This window comes from Petaurus breviceps, unplaced genomic scaffold (assembly GCF_028583685.1).
Source record: "Petaurus breviceps papuanus isolate PSGF00001 unplaced genomic scaffold, PetGlider_PUasm1.0 551, whole genome shotgun sequence".
NCBI lineage: Eukaryota > Metazoa > Chordata > Mammalia > Diprotodontia > Petauridae > Petaurus > Petaurus breviceps.
The window spans coordinates 35792603-35806798 of record NW_027186372.1 but is presented as its reverse complement, the minus strand read 5'-3'; the positions used below and the strand labels follow the sequence as shown (position 1 = coordinate 35806798).

General features: G+C 37.9%; 1 protein-coding gene across 1 annotated transcript in view; it reads left to right on the top strand.

Moving 5' to 3' along the window:
- Positions 1-101: 101 nt before the first annotated feature.
- ARHGEF37 (Rho guanine nucleotide exchange factor 37) overlaps positions 102-14196 on the top strand; it is a 75423-nt gene continuing 61328 nt past the window's right edge. Inside the window, exon 1 of the mRNA XM_069102648.1 lies at positions 102-375. The gene's annotated coding sequence lies outside the window, so the exon portion shown is untranslated. The remainder of the gene's footprint in view (positions 376-14196) is intronic.

The window sequence follows — 14196 nt, the reverse complement described above, 5'->3', positions numbered from 1 at the left end:
CATAAAGCTCAATTTGAGGTTGTGGGTAGATGAGATAAAGGAATAACCAGGAGTCAGCCGGGATCCCTCAACTGGCTAATTGCCCCAAATTGGCTGCTTTGTCAGCCTTTGGAGGGACACTAGAGTACTGGGTCTTTCAGCCTGGGGAAAAAAAAGCAATCCGAATGACAATCAACAAAAGGAGCGGAGGCTGTTGGTGCGCATGCACGTCACGGTGGAGGCAGGTCCCGTCCCGCCTGCCCGCTTGGTTCTGCCTGCTCCGTGGGCTGGCAATGGAGAAAGAGTCAGTTGCTTATTAATTTTTTGAGAGGCAGGGACTACCTTGAGCAGCCTGGACCGAGAGGAGGAGGCTGCAAGAGTTCTGTGGATTGGGAGGTAAGTTGAAGACAAGTGTCAAATGCCAGGAATGGTCCGAGATCTCCTCAAACAGGTTGCCTAGTTAGGAGGAGACAGCTGAAGGATGCCTGTCGCCATAGGAGCTTGGTGGGCAGACACACCACCCAGCTGAGGCACAGTCACTCAGCCAGCCTGGTGAGGGGCTGGGTGGGGGCAAGGTAAGACAGGGCTTGTCAGGAAGGAAAGGACAGTACTCACACCAGCTGGGCCCGACAAGGCAGTTTGGGGCGTTGTTTCTATAACAGGCTGGGAATAAACTCTGGAAGCTTCCAGGGGAAAAAAAAAAAAGCCATTCTCCGTGCCAAAAGTCCTGGTTCAGTTCTGAATTCGCGCTGTGACTTTTCAGGGAATTGCATCTGGCCCTTTCAAAAGCAGGTGGTGTGCTGATAGCGCAAGCCTTGATTGGCAGCTGAGCAAATCTGGGTCTGTAGGCTGGAAGAAATTGGGGCACATCTCTGTGAGTTTAGGTTATATAAATAGCATTTTAATAGGGGAGCTCCAGGAAACGCGAGTTCAAGTCCTAATTTTGTCGACCTACCTCTTGAGATTTGATAGGTCATGTGACATCTCCTAATCTTGGTTTCCTTATCTTTAAGATGGTGATAACAACACTTGTACTTTCTATCCCACAGTCTTGTTTTAAGGATTCAGTGAGATAATGGGTGAGAAAGGGAATTATGACACAATTTACCATATATTATTATTGTTATTGATCCTAGCACAAATACAGGTACCCCTTGCTTAATGAAATAGAAAGGTTCGCTGTAAAGTGGATCCTATTTTCCATTGATTATACAGCTGAAGATGCATTGTGATGGGCAAGGGAGGAATGAGTCCATTGTTATAAACAACATCATAATTTAGTACAACAAAACCCTTAAAATTTAAAGTGACTCCAAGATGCAGATTGCAAACCATCCATGCCTAACCATCTTGAGTAACCCTTCCCCATGTCCATTTATACACTTTTGTACATGTGAATTATATAGTTCATTTTTAATGTTCTAATTAGCTTCCTGCTTCATCTTGATAAAACAAATTTTTATCACTCGGAGGTTTACAAAGAATTAATGCTTTACATGGATTAGTATGGATTTTATTACAACCTAGATTTTCTTTGTTGGGTTTTGCAACAATGTCATAACCTTTCAAGGTTATTGACCTAATAACAAATTTCTGTTAACATTTTGCTTTGTTTCCTTTATTATCAGTACAATAAAATAGTTTATACAAAATACGATTAATCTTTTCCCTCTTTTTCCTCTGAATCCCTTACTTAACTCATGTCAATGTGTTCCCTGCCCACACATTAAAGTTTTTGAAAAGCTATAAAGGAGAAGACCTTTTTTGTACATTAACTCTGAAATTCCACTGTATTTCAAAACCATTAGAGGCAATTGGGAATAGGGAAAAGAACACTGGATTCAGAATTAGAAGACCTTGGGTTTAAGTCTTGGCTCTGACGATTAACTTGCTGATTTTTTAACACTTATTAACTGTGTGACTATGGGCAAATTACTTTACCTCTGAACTTTAATTCAATGATCTGCAAAAGGGAGGCAGAAACATTGGTTTTCAATTAGGAAAGTGTATTGTAAACTGCTGAGTAATTGTGACTATTAATATTGAAAATAATAAGAATAGTGATGATGATAAAAATATTTAAATAAATTAACAAATCAAGTCTAACCTCTTTACACATGCCCTTAATACTTTCTCTTCCCTTCTCCAATAGACTGCAACCTCAGTCATCCCCTGCTGCTATATTCAACCTTTCTTTATCTATGTGTTCCTTCCCTATTAGCTAGAAACATTTATAAGTCTCCCTCATCCTTAAAAAAAAATCCTCACTAGACTCTACTATCCCCTTAAATCTGGCATCTGTGAACTTTTCCTTTTTTTAATATTTATATAATTCTTTTAATATAATTGGATTTTTTTGTAATCCTATGTATAGGTTTCAAGAGATTGCCAAAGTGGTTCTAAACACAAACAAGGATAAGAACCCCTTATTTAAATTTTTGAGGTATATCACCTCTTTTTCTATATCACCTCTTTTTTTTAGTCTGACCTCTAAAAGAGCTGCTTATACTTATGGCCTCCATTAACTCTTCTTTCACTCATTTCCAAGGTCTCAGAGAAAGCATATGTCTAGTGCTTTTTTGCATTATACTGCATATTGACTGATTAGGGGCATAGGGAAGTAGAAAGGGAGGGGGGTGAGAAATGACATATAGGAAAATCATTTTTTAAAAAATGTTAGAATTTTGATCCACCAGATTTTTCCCATGACTTGCATGTCCCTGGGCAAGTGACTTCACTGCTTTTAACTCCTGTTTTCTCATCTGCAAAATTGGACACTTCAGCTAGGTGATCTCTAATGTCCTTTTCAGCTTCAATGAAAGGAACTGAGTAAGTTTCACCTGGAGAAGATAAGTCTTAAGGATACTAAGGGGTAATGATGGCTTCGTGCATTAAAGTACTATCCTCCAGGAAAGCTGTTAAGCTTATTTTTCTTGGCCCTAGCAGAAAACTGTAAAGAGGAAGAAGTTGAGAGGTATATTTCAGCTCCGTATAAGAAAAAATATTCCTTCAAGCTATCTCCCAAAAGAAATGGGCTGCTTTGGAGAGCAGGGTCCTTCTCTTTGTCACTGGAAGATTTCAAGCAGGCAAAAAACGATCCCATGTTATGAATGTTCATAACCTGCTTAAATATGAATTGAATGAGATACCCTCTAAGATTTTAGCTCTCAGGTTTTAGGATTCTTAATCCTGACTCTGCTACTTGGCAGGCTACAAGACCCTGAAAAAGTTACTACATGAACTTTGCCTGTGTTTTCCAAGTCTTCATTCAGTCCTGGGTGGGGGGGCAAAGGCAGGTGTTGTCTAGAGGGCAAAACTTGATAAAATTCAGGGAAAATAAAGAATTATATTGGGGTGGCTAGGTGGCGCAGTGAATAGAGAACCGGCCCTGGAGTCAGGAGGACCTGAGTTCAAATTTGGCCTCAGATACCTGACACACTTACTAGCCATGTGACTTTGGGCAAGTCACTTAACCCCAATTGCCCTAAAAAAAAAAAGAATTATAATGGGTTATAGTCAGGCATTTAATAGGGTCAGAAAGTCAATCAACAGGCTGAGATTGGAGGTGGTCAGAAGGGAATAGACTAAGAATAGGCTAGGCTTATAGACTGGAATAATTTGTGTTGTTCCATGGAGAGCTCCAGGCTTTGTGCTGGAGGAATAAGATTGACATCTGATGATACAGAGGAGATTGAGTCCTCCTCACCTTTCCCTCTTTGGGAAGGCTCCAGATCCAGCTCTGCCTTTTAATCCTAAGAAAAGTGTATTGTGGTAAAGAACATTCTGGCTCTGATTTATGCAAATTGGGCTAAGGAAACAGTATCTAGAATTACTGGCCCTCCCTCTCTCCTGAGAAAACTGGTGGCCAACTACTTTGCTCCAGCAAGAGGGCAGGAGGAGGAGGAAAAGGGACAGTTCTTGCTCCCTACTGTGGTTTCCAGATCATCTCAGTCCCATTGTAACCCCCCAGGTTATCTTTGTATTTCATCAAACTGGCTTACTTATTATTCATAGAAATTGTCATTCCATCTTCCACCTCTTTGTGGTGGAAAAAAAAACAGGTGTTCCTTCCTTCCCTCCCCCCCATATTTCCTTCTTCCTTTTCCCTCTTAGAATCCTAATCTTCCTTCAAGATTCAGCTCTGGTGTCACTTCCAATAGGAAGCCTTTCCAAAGGCTTGTGTTCTCTCCTTCCTCAAATTATCTTCCATTTGCTCTCATATCTATCATCTCCAGCACTGCCCCCTGTAAACTCCTTGAGGACAGAAACCATTTTTCAAAGTTTTTGTTGTTGTATTTTAAGAGCCTAACACAGTGCTTTTCGTAGGGTAGGTTGTTACTGTTATTTGTTGAATGTTGTCCCCTTCCCAGCCTCTTGCGCTGAGAAAGAGTGAAAATTCTTCTTCTAATATTGAGGAAATTTGCTTGTGTTATCCTTCTCCCAGCTGTCATCTGCTAACCATTGGGTTGTTCTCGCTTTTTTTCTTTTTCAGAAATAACGATTTATTATAAATAATATCAAGTACGAGCACAATGGATTAAAATGTGCAAATATTTAGATTTAAATGCATTTCACTGCGTTAAATGTAACTCTTCAGTCATTCCTTTAAATATCCATTGGGATTCTTGATTTGTCCATTTATTTCTATTTATGATTCCTCTTTTATAATCATACTTACTCTGTATCTGATGCTTATGGTTCTGCTTTTTTAATTTTGTACTACTTCATAAAGGTCTTCCCATTTTTCACTATATTCCTCATACTTGTTTATTTAATTCCATTATATAATTTCATGCTATTTGCTTACCACAAAGTATTTAACCATTCTGTTATCGCAGAGTCACAAAGAGTCAGACATACTGACATGACTGAACAACATTGCTCATTGCATTGATTTGAGTTTTGATGTCTTTCAATATTGTTTTCCTGAGATTCTATTGTTAAATTTTTAGTGTGTGAGAGTTTACAACTCAGATATCAGTAAACACCATGAATCTGGGCTTGATTTATTGTTTTGTGTAGACTTAAGAAGGTGGTGGTGAAAATGTTAGTAAAGCAGATTAAACTTTAATATGTATCCTTTTATAGGAGATCTTGTTGTTAAACATTTACCAGCAAACCCTGAGAAAGATTGCAGGAGGGTCCAGGAGAGCTTAATAACATAAATTTGTATCCCAGTCTCTAGGCACTGTGCTTTATAGATAGTAAACTCTAAATAAATGCTTCTGGGGTTAAATGTAGATACATATTTTTGCCATAGTGAGTAAAAGTCTTTCCACTTATATGCCTTTTTGAATTTTTAACATAAATGAAGAAGTACTGTATTTTGTGCAGGTTTTTTTTCTACCTCTAATGATATAATCCTGTGTTTTTATAAGTAATGAGTTATTGTGCAAGTTATTTTCCTAATACTAAACCATCCTTGCATTTCTGGTATAACTACAATGTAGTCATAATGATTTTTAAAAACATATTGTAACATGTATTTTTGTTGTTTAGTCATGACCCCATTTGGCTAGTCTCAAATTCAGTTCAACAATCTATTAAATACTTACCATTTTAAAAAATTATAGGTTTCTATTGATGTCTTTTATTTTTATGTTACCTAGATTTCCTCCATTCTCTCCCCCTCCTTTTCATAGGGAACTTTATAAATAATTTTTAAAAAGTCAGCAAAATCAATCAATACAGTTTTAAAAATCTAGTATTATATGCAATCTTTCACATTCATGGACTTCTCTTCTGCCCCAGAACAGAGGAAGGTCTCTTTTCAAATCCCTTTTTGAGGTTAAGCTTGTTCTTCATAATTTCACAACATTCAGTCAGCTGTTGAGTAGTAGTTACTAAACATTTACACAGATGTTTTCCTGTCTTTGCTTATTTCTCTTCATCAATTCATGTAAGTCTTTCAGTGCTTCTCTGTTTATATCATCCTTTCTTACAGCAAGGTAATACTGTATTACATAACATTGATCTTTTGCTGTTGTTTAGTTGTTCAGTTGTGCCCAACTCTTCATGACCCCATTTGGGGTTTTCTTGGCAAAGATGCTGGGGTGGTTTGCCAGTTCCTTGTCCAGCTCATTTTATAGATGAGGAATTGAAGGAAACAGGGTTAAGTAACTTACCCAGGGTCACTATTAGTAAGTGACTGAGGCCAGATTTGAGCTGCATGTATAATCTATATCAAATTGCTTGCCTTCTCAAGGAGGGGGGAAGGAAAGAGGGATAGAGAATTTGGAACTCAAAATTTTAAAAGACAAATGTTAAAAATGTTTTTATATATAATTGGAAAAATTAAATTAAAAACATTTTTAAAGCATATTGCTATAATTTTTTTTTTTGCCAGAGTTTGATAATTGTTTCGCCCTGTTCAGCAGTATTATTGACCAATGATTCCACATTCCCCCACCTTTGCTGTTCTCTAGTTTGGGAAGAGGACTAGGTTTGTCTCATTGGAGGTTGAGCTGCTATTTTCTTTTTCTACTTGAAAAACGTTTCTGTGGCATAGGGATTTTTTGTACTTTATATTCTTCAATATAATTCCCTTGTGAAGCCATTTGGAACTTAAACTCTTTTATGATTTCCCAAATTTCTCCTAAGATCAGGTTATTCACTATTTTGGCACTTTACATTCCTGTACATATAGATTCATTTCATTAGAGTTTTCACTTTATTGACATATAATTCCATACATTAATTTCTGATAATTTTATTTACTTTATTTGTGGTGATTTCTCTCTTTTTCTGTATTTTATAAAAATGAACAGCTGATCTGGGGGTCAAGAAGACCTGGATTGAGTCTCACCTTTGTTTGTTTATTTTTTTTGCTTTTTGGAGGGTAATTGGGGTTAAGTGACTTGCCCAAGGTCACATGGCTAGTAAGTGTTAAGTGCCTGAGGCTGGGAACTCAGTTCCTTCTGACTCCAGGGGGTGGTGCTCTATTCACTTCGGCCACCACCTAGCCCCCAAGTCTCACCTTTGACATATTCAGACTACATGATATCAGGGCAAGTCATTTAACAATCATAAGTACCTAAGGTAGCTCTCTAAGACAATAACATGGAAAGTGCTGATCTGCTTTGATGGATGGTCTTCTTCTCCAGTGTTATCTACCCTGATGAAATCCCAAGCCTTGTTAAAAAACCAGTAACCCCCTTCCCCCAACAACTTACCTTTAATTAAATTTGAGGGTTTGTTACTTTGTTGACATTCTAGGTTTTTTTAATTATATGTTCCAGTTCTCCTCTCATTTTCTGATATATGTTCAGGGTATGTTTTCATCTTAAAAACTTCTTGAGCTGTGTCTCATTAATTTTGGCTTAGTTGTTCTCCCTCCTTCCAATCTCCTCTCTCTACCTCTTGCCAGCCCTACTTTGTTATGGAATCTACTAATGCACTTAGGTAATACATAGTGGATACTGCTTGGCTTGGAGTCAGGAAAAGTTGAGTTTGAATTTGACTTCAGACTCTCACAAACTGTGTGACCCTTAGTAAATAACTTAACCTCCCTCACTTAATTTCATCATCTGTAAAATAGGGATAACATTTCTTTTACAGACTTTGAGTTGCCAAAATAATCATCCTGATGCCCTGGACTAATGGTGCTCTCAATGGATAGAGTGCTGGCCCTGGAGGAGCTGAGTTCAATTGTGGCCTCAGACACTTATTTGCTGTGTGACCCCGGGCAAGTAATTTAACCCTATTTACCTCAGTTTCTCATCTGTAAAATGAGCTGGAGAAAGATGCAAACTACTCCATCATCTTTGCCAAGAAGATCCTATTTGGGATCAAGGAAAGTTGGACAGAACTGAAACAACAGCAACCCCTTCTCATACATTTTCATTAGGTCTCTATTTCCTTATCAGAGAAAATATGAGCTCTAGGCATTTAAAGTTCCCTCTCCACAATTTAGTTCTAATCTATCTTTGTGGTTTTATTTAATATATAAAGGTCATGCCTCCAAATTCTCTATATACTCTATTCTCTATATAGAGTTGTTTTTGTTTTTAAATTAACCAATTGATAATGGTTTTCTTTTGGTTTTGAAAACATCTCTTTAACAAGGTATGAAGTTCCCCTGAAAAGTTAATTCTTTGATCTTGTTTGGGAATATCTGAGTTAATCCCATCTTGTTGGTTAAATTGCTGCATACTTATTGCCATCAAAATCTCCTTGATGATGAAGTTAACACCTGAATTGCAAATGCAATTAGAATGAACCTTTAAAGTTAGTACTGGAGAACACAGAGAAAGAATATTGACTAGAGGGAAATGAAGAGAGTGTTTGGGGCCCTATAGGTTGGGGAGAAAGGAGTCTTTGCATCCTAGAAGGTTCCTAGGGAACCTCAGTCCAGAGAAGATAAGAGAGACAGAGGAGGAAACGAGTTCCAAGACTGAGGAGAGGAGTTTCAGGAACAAGCCTGGGACTCACGGGATTAGTTTCTGGGCAATGTAAACTCCTGGACTGAACAGAGTAGTTCTGAGTGATAATCAAGGAGAACCAAACTCAGACCTTGCACTTTACTAGTACTGTGCTAGTCTGAGAGAAAAGGCATGAACATTTTCTTTTGCAAACAGTATTTTATTTTTTCCAGTTATATGTAAAAATAGTTTTCAACATTCATTTTTATAAGATTTTGAGTTTCAAATTTTTTCTCCTTCCCTTCCTTCCATCCCCTCTCTCCAAAACAGCAAACAATATGATATAGGTTGAAACATGCAATCATGTAAATATATTTCCACATTAGTCATGTTGTGAAAGAAGAAAGAAAATAAAAGGGAAAAGCCACACAAAAAAAGTGAAAATAGTATGCTTTGATCTGCATTCAGACTCCATAGTTTTTTCTCTGGATGTGGATAGCATTTTCTGTCATGAGCCTTTTGGAATTATCTTGCATCATGGTATTGTTCAGAAGAGCTAAGTCAATCATAGTTGATCTTCACATAATGTTGCTGTTATTGTGTATAATGTTCTCCTGGTTCTGCTTACTTCACTCAGTATCAGTTCATGTAAGTCTTTCCAGGTTTTTCTGAAATCTGCTTGCTCATCATTTCTTGTGGCACAATAATATTCAATTATATTCATATACCATAACTTGTTAAGCCATTCCCCAATTGATTGGCATCCCCTCAATTTCCAGTTCTTAAAGACTTTTTAGTGACACCCCCCTCCCCAAGTGCTTCCCCTTTGTTGGGAACTTCTGCTAGTACTTGTAATTAGTATGCTACATCTTGAGGACTGTTTAGGTTCCTGGGGTGAGGTGGGTGGGGCTCATTGAAAGAGTGAATTACTTGTCTCTCTGGCAAGGTCAAATGAGTTTCTTTTTATGGCGGGGAGGCACTACTGAAAGTAGCATTACATTTCTGTACTTTGTTTGACATTTTGTTAGCCCTAGTGCTTACATGGAAGTTGAGAGTATGTATCCATTCTGTAAAGATCTATTCATAAGTTTAAGTTCTGATGTTCCAAAGGGACATCCTGAGTGGGGGAAGAAGCCAAAGAAGTGTTCGTAAAGCATGACCACAAGATTGAGCCCAGCCTATAAAGACTTTAAATTCTGGACCAAGGGTTACCATCATTATTCCCCTTTACATATTTTGTTTTACAGGAAGGCTGCCAGATTCTTTCTCATTTCTACCTGTCACAATTCCTTTGGGCTCAGCTCAGGGGCCACCTTCCCCATGAAGCTTTCCTTAATCCTATCTCTCATATTTCCCAACTCTCATCCCAGCAGTAAGGGGCCTTTCCTACCTCCAATTTTCCTAGAGTACTAGCTTGATCTCGTCTCCTCCTCTTCTCCATGCCATTTTAGATTTTGTGCATGTGTATTTCTCTCCAAGTAGACTGCAGGCTCCTGGATGAGGGCAGGAGAATTTGTCATTTTTTTTCATCTTTGTATTCTTGCCTATCAGTACAGTGCCTTGTTCATAGCAGGCCTTTAGTACATCTTTGTTAAGTGTAATTAAAATGAATTTCTCTCTATAGCAGTTACAACTCCAGCATGTTGATTTTTCAGGGTATTTTTTTTACATAATTTCAGAGGAACCCTTTAGCACTCAGAAAAGTCTGAGTTCTTTTGCGGGGAAATTACTGTCTTTTGGTGTTCTTGATGATATGTAGTTGGTAGATTAAGATCCAGGTCTAAGGGAGTTAATAAGGGAATGTTAATAGCTCTGTCCAGATAAGTTAGCACAGAGTAGAAAGTCAGTGAGTTGGCCCATAGGTGACTTAGTTCAATATAATCTGTTTTGGGAGATGGATTTTTGTTTTGCTTTTCTGAGAGAAGTCTTGCCAGGCCAGAGAATGTAACAGGAAAAATGCCAATATTGTTCTGACTCCATTTGTCTGCATTAGAAATCAGGGACTGAATTAGTGAAATATTGAATGAATGTCTTAATCCCTTACACTGTTTAAAGAACTTAACAATTTATCCAGTGTATTTTCATATACTTTATCTATTCATGCTCACAACAATCATGTTGTAGCAAGTCAAGACATAAGGCACAATTGGGCTCACAGTTTTAGAAGGACATTGATAAGCTTGAGAGAGAATCCAGAGGAGGGTAGCCAGGATGGTGAAAGGCCTTGAGTCTGTGCCATATGAGGATCTGATGAACAAACTGGGGATGTTTAGCCTGGAGAAGAGAAAACAGGTACATAAAAAGGGAAAGGAAGAACATGATAGCAGCGCTCAAGTTTGAGAGGCTGTCACATGGAAAAGGGGTGAAACTTGTTTTGTTTGGTCCCAAAGGGCAGAGCCAGGGGGAACAATGGGTGGAAACCACAAAGAAGCCAATTTAGACCAAATGTCAGGAATAACTTCTTAACAATTAGATTTGTCCAAAAGTTGAGAAGGATACCTCTGTAGGAAGTGGGCTTTCCTTCCTTGGAAATTTTCAAACAAAAGCTGGATGACTTGTCAGACATTTTATAGTGGGGATTACAAATATCATCTCATTTCATTCTTACAACAGCCCTGGGAGGCAGGGGTTATTATTATGTCTTTAAAAAAAAGTATTATTATACCCAGATGAGGGAACTGAGGCAGACAGAGGTTAAGTGACTTGCCTAGGGTCATACAGCTAGGAAATGTCTAAGACTGGATTTGAACTGGTATCTTCCTGATTCCAGGTCCTGAATCACTAGATCACTGAGCCATCTTGCTGCCTTATGAGTGAAACTAGGTGGTTGCCGAGATCCCTTCTACCTCTCAATTTCTATGACTTTTCAGAGGAAGAAATTGAGATTCTTCAAGAAATCAAATGACTTGTCCCAGGTCAAAAGACTGTGATATACTTGAGCTGGTACCTTCTGAGGACTATGCTTCTCAAGTCTTAGTCATGCTGTTTTTTGACTGTGGCAGGTGGACTCAGGCCTTGGTAAATATTTGTTGACCTTGAGGACAGAAGTTGTGTCTTATTTTGTCCTGGTATATGACCTAGTTCAGAGCATTATGTTCTTTGTAGAGAGTAGGTGCTTAATAAAAATTCCTTTTATTTATTAAATTGAGTGAATGAGACTTGAAAAGTGAATGACAGAGACTTGCAGTTCCTTTCTGTTTTACTATATATATGAAAGTGCTCATTTTAGCTGATGCTTATTAAGTTCTCAATTTTAAAAATGAAAAAAAATCTCCAATGAATTGAATGGATATAATTTAATTACTTCCATGTTCTTTCTTTTTTTGCTTTTTTTTTTGGCGGGCAATTGGGGTTAAGTGACTTGCCCAAGGTTAGATGGCTAGTTTTGTGTTAAGTGTCTGAGGTCACATTTGAACTCAGGTCCTCCTGACTCCAGGACCAGTGCTCTATTCACTGTACCACCTAGCCGCCCCTATTACTTCCATGTTCTTAAGGCTAATGACTAAGTTTTATTGATTCAGACTTTCACTTACTTGCTTTCAGAAAGAAAACAAACTTTATTTTATATCAGCTATTTGGATATAAAGAAGCATATATCTTACTAATTAGAATTGAATTTTATCTAATTTATAAAATTGAGACATATGTTAAATCATCATAAATTCTGATTAGGTGGGATCCAACTTTCAGGTAATAAATAGGCAGGCAAACTTTTGCTACCAACTCAGGGTAGGGCCACATACCAGAAATGGGGAGGCATCTGTAGTCAAATCCCAGGAGGATTCAGGAATTGGGGTGTGGGGTTGTGTTAGGAATCAAATAGGACTAGACTGACTGGTGGTGACAGTCTGTATGAGCACTGTTTCTCTCCTAACCAAAGTTCATAGGATCGTAGATGTAGAACTCAAAGGAACACCAATCCCCTCATTTTACACGTGAAGAAACAAGGCCCATTAAGGCTAAGTAAGTTGCCTGGGGTCCTGCAGGTAATACATGTCAGAGGTAGGATTTGAACCCAGATCTTCTTGACTTCAAAGCCAGTATTTATTCCACCATATCACCCCACTTCTTTTGCTGCCCTAGGCAGGTACCCTATTTTCAAGATGTGGTAAAGGCAGTTTCCACTTTCCCATTATGGTATGGAGGTAATACCTTGGGTTCTAAAACAATGCCAGTGGAGCTGAGCAGAGGCTCTGGTAGGGGCCTCACAAGCTGGAAAGGCTTTGATGAATTAAGGGTTAGGACAATCATTTAAAGATTTAACAAGTGGAGAGGATCATGCCCAATTTTTTGGTCAAAGCAATGTACAAAACTGTTCACTAGGGAAGCGGAAGCAGGGGTTGAGTTCTGTGTCAATCATGGTGAGAACCTCCCTCCACTTGTGAAACTAGGAATCTTTAGAAGTTGGAGGAAGGTAAGAGCAGGGGGTCTTTGTGGACTAGAACAAACAACCGTGGTTGGTCTAGGGAACCAGAAACTGAGACTGAAACTTCATCCACTCCTGGTCCAGGCAAAGATCAGAGGATGGAATTTGGTTGTCAGCTAAGCAAACCCTGCTGTTGTCTATTGATCATAGCTTGGATGTGAGCTGAAAAATCCTTTTGGTTGTCTGAAGGGTTTTACAATCTGTTAAAGTTCAGTAGTTTTTCTTACAAATAAAACAATTCAACATCTTTTGATAAGAGGGATGGGAACTTGCTAGGGATTTTGTAGAAGGGATTCATATGGTCAGAGTTTGGACTAAGAATCCTCAAAGGTACCTTTCAGACCTGAGATTCCATGATTCCTTGAGATGTTGTCTGAAACCATCAAGATATTATTTATACTCAGTCATTCAACAAGCATTTATTGAGTCTTACTGTGTCCCAGGCACTATGTTAAATTCTGGGGATTAAAAAGAGAAAATGAAGAAAGCCCCTGCTCTCAAGGAGCCTATATTATAATGGGGAAGACAGTGTGTGCAAATGCATATACACACAATATTTATAAGATACATAGAAAGTAGATATATAAGGTAACTTTAGAGAAGAAATAGTTAATAGCTGGGGGGACCAGGAAAAGCCCAATGAAGATGGTGGCACTTGTTCTGAGTCTTTTTTAAAAATTGTATTTTTAATTTATGGACTAAAACGCGCATTTCTGTAACATAGCATAATAAAAAAGATGATTGCACATGAAACTGCAAATCTATTCTATATAACTTGCTATTCCTTTTAAATATATAATAAAGTTACCATATAAATTTATTTTTTTCCCTTTTTTCTTCCTCTCCTGCCCTAGAGATAGTTACCATTAGACACACATACATATATATGTATATATACATATGTGTGTGTGTGTGTAAAACCATTTCATACATATTTCTACGTATCAGTTCTTTCTCTGGATGCAGACAGTATCTTCCTTCACATATTCTTTGTAGTTAAATTTGGGTATTTATAATAGCCAAAATGACTTGTTCACTCCAAGTTGTTCTTAAAACAATATTGCTGTTACTGTATACAATGTTCTTTTGGTTCTGCTCATTTCACTCTTCATTATTTCATTCAAGTCTATCCATGATTTTCTAAGATTATTGAGTTCATAATTTCTTATAGCACAGTATTATAGATGTAATACATCACAATCATATACCACAACTTGTTCAGCCATTCTCCAATTGATGGGCATCCCCTTAATTTCCAGTTCTTTGTCACCACAAAGAGAACTGCTGTCATTTTAGAACATATAGGTTCTTTTCCTTTTTCCCTAGTCATCCTTGAAAATAGACCTAGCAGTGTTATTGCTGGGTCAAAGGGCATAGGCAGTTTAATAACTCTTTGGGCATAATTCCAGATTTCTCTCCAAAATGAACTTC